Source organism: Stegastes partitus, unplaced genomic scaffold (genome assembly GCF_000690725.1).
Source record: "Stegastes partitus isolate 25-593 unplaced genomic scaffold, Stegastes_partitus-1.0.2 Scaffold593, whole genome shotgun sequence".
NCBI lineage: Eukaryota > Metazoa > Chordata > Actinopteri > Pomacentridae > Stegastes > Stegastes partitus.
The window spans coordinates 295033-298038 of NW_007578324.1; positions in this window are offsets into that span (position 1 = coordinate 295033).

A 3006-nucleotide genomic window follows, 5' to 3' on the forward strand; every position below is an offset into this window, starting at 1 on the left:
TTTTTATTTTTTAAAATTCTTTTATTGATTTATTATTTAAATAAAAATGATAAAAAAAATAAATACATTTTAAAAAGAAAAAATAATACCTAAATTCGTATTATTTTTTATAATTTTGTTTTTTTGACTTTATATTTTTACTTTTATTAGTCTTTTCTTTTACGGATTCATTTATGATTAATATTGCTTTACATTGCCACATTATTTATTATTTATTTTATTTATTATTCTTTTTATTGTTGTTTTTTGTTAAATTCTTTTATGGATTTATTTTTTGTTATTTGGCTCTCTCACTACTCCATGTAAAACAGGTCTTTCTAACGAATGGAAGGATAAAACATTGTTCATTCTGGAAAGGTGAGACTTTCTCAAAATGCAAAGACCAAAGCCTAATGAGTCCAAACGCAGTATTTTATTTATAACTAACTGTATCTGAGAACTTGCAGCCTGTCATACTTTCAGTAGGGATCAGTGAGAGTTGTTTTTAACGCCACCTACTGGTTTGAACTGAGATCTGTCAAACTGAAACAGATCCTGCAGTACGTGGGCCTGCATCCCAACCTGATGCAGATCAGCGTGAACATTCTTAAATTAGATATTTACAGCTTTCATGTCTGCTAAGTACGAAACATCGTTGTTCTTGAGCAGTCGAATCAGATCTGAGTCCTGCCTGCTGGTAAAAACCGTAGCTACAGTCGTCCTCTAATGCATTCATCCCCTTCCATTAAAGAAAAGGCAAAATTCACAACAGTCACTCAAATAACTACAAACTGAAAAAAGTAATAATAAATAAAAATTTGCTAAATTCTAATTTAGTGAAATAAGACGTTGCTTTTGAATTGTGGTTGAAAAGAATAATTTTTAAAAAACAAAACACAACTGTCCCGGACAAATGAGAGGCCTTTGCTGATGAGCAGTGAAATCAGAACACCTGTCAACAGGTGCAGAAGTCTGACTGAGAGTTACAGAAAACACCTGATTGGCTCAAAGGGTTGTTCAACTACATATTAGTTTACGGGTCCCATCATGCTGGTTTGCTTGTTTTTTCTTTGCTTGTCTTTAATATTTCTGTTGAACCACAATTCAAAAGCAACGTCTTGATTTTCACTAAATTTTTATTTATTATTACTTTTGTTAATTTCGACTTATTTCAGTGACTGAAGCTGTTTTTTTTTTACCTTCTTTGATGGGAGGCTTTGAACACATTTGAGGACGACTGTATATATTTTTAGAATACAAAATTCGCACTATAATTGCTTTACTGTCACTGTTTGTGAACTGGAAATATATAATGCATGATACTGTATGCAATCTTATTATAGACATCCAGCCATTATCTCTAAACCTTAATCCTCACAAGCGTCGTGGGGGCCTGGAGTCTATCCCTCAGGGTGAAGGCAGGTTCACCTGGACAGGTAACCAGTCTATCACAGGGCTACACTTAGAGACAGACAACCAAGCACACTCACATTCACACCTACGGACAATTTACAATCACCAATTAACCTCAACATGTTTCTGGACTTTGGGAGGAAGCCGGAGAACCCGGAGAGAACCCNTCTCGTTACACTGCCCCCTACAGGTTTGGCAGCTCATAGCAGCTTTTATGCAGGTTCACATTCAAATCATCCTAAATCAAGGACTCATTTAAATGATTTTATCATTCAGGATCCCTGATTTGGCCGGTTTCACATCCTAAACATGCCAAAATGTCTTATTGTCAGGATGTCCCAGTGTTTCTCTTAGAAACCTCCACCTGATCCAAAATGCTGCAGCGAGTTCTGACAGGAACCAGATGGTATTTCTTATATATTAGCTTCACTTCATTGGCTGCCTGTAAAATCCAGGATAGAATTTACAGTCCTGCTTCTCACATATAAAACTCTTAAAGTCCAAGCTCCACCTTATCTTAAAGACCTTATTGTAGCGGATCAGCCCAGCAGAGCCCTTCGCTCTCAGGCTGCAGGCTTACTTGTGGGTCCCAGAAGCCTTCAGTTATCAGGATCCTCTGTTGTGGAATCAGTTTGGGAGGCAGACACCCTCTCTGCTTTTAAGATTAGGCTTAAAACTTTCCTCTTTGATAAGTCATGATCACCTGAGCCATGCTGTAGTTATGCTGCTGTAGGTGTAGACTGCCGGAGGATTCCCATGATGCACTGGGCTCCTCTCCACTACTCTCCTCTCTGTCTCTGCCATCACCGACCGCTGACTCATAGGAAGCCCAGAGGCCGCATTTGATTGTTGGGTTTTCTATTTAAAATGTGTTTAAACGCTGAACTGGTGCTCTGTAGATAACACTGAATTAAACAGTTGTTGTAACGCGTCTTGTCTTCTCTCTGTGAGACTTTTAACTAAAGGAAACGATCACGTCGCGTCCACCCCCACCGATAGGGGGGGACAAACGGGTCTGTTGTCCCTGGCCCAGAGTGGTGGGGGGCCCAGAACTGGACCCTCATTGAATTACGGATTTTTTTCCCCAAAGAAAGGCTATTAATGGAAAGAAACAGGGCAATATTTTAGTTAAAAGTTTTAATTTGTTTTCGTCTGAACTGTCCTTAATATCTTTGGAGTTGCCCTCCACCCCCACCTCCAACATGAAATGGTTTGGCCCCTGATTAACGTCTGATGTCCTTTGATTGGAAGTTCGGATTTTACACTTCAGCACCAAAATGTCCGCTCAGCAGAAGTCTGGTGCTCAGAAAAGGAAAAAGAAGAGAAAAGGAGAGGAAGAAAACAGAGGCCTGAGAGATTTGCTTAAAAAATACTTTAAAAAAGGTGGCGACACGAAGCTGGAACTAGTAACGTCAGCGTAGAGCGAGGTAAGAAACAGCGGAGCCAACGTTTGTTAGCCTTGTGACGTCATTTGGCTAGCTCTTAATATCCATTAGCTGTGATAGAAATCCTGACAAAACACGGTTTGTTTTGACAGGAACGGACGAGTTTAGTGGCTCCGTCAGAGAGGATGAGACAGAGAGGCCGAGGCGAGAGATCCACCTGCCGTCAGGT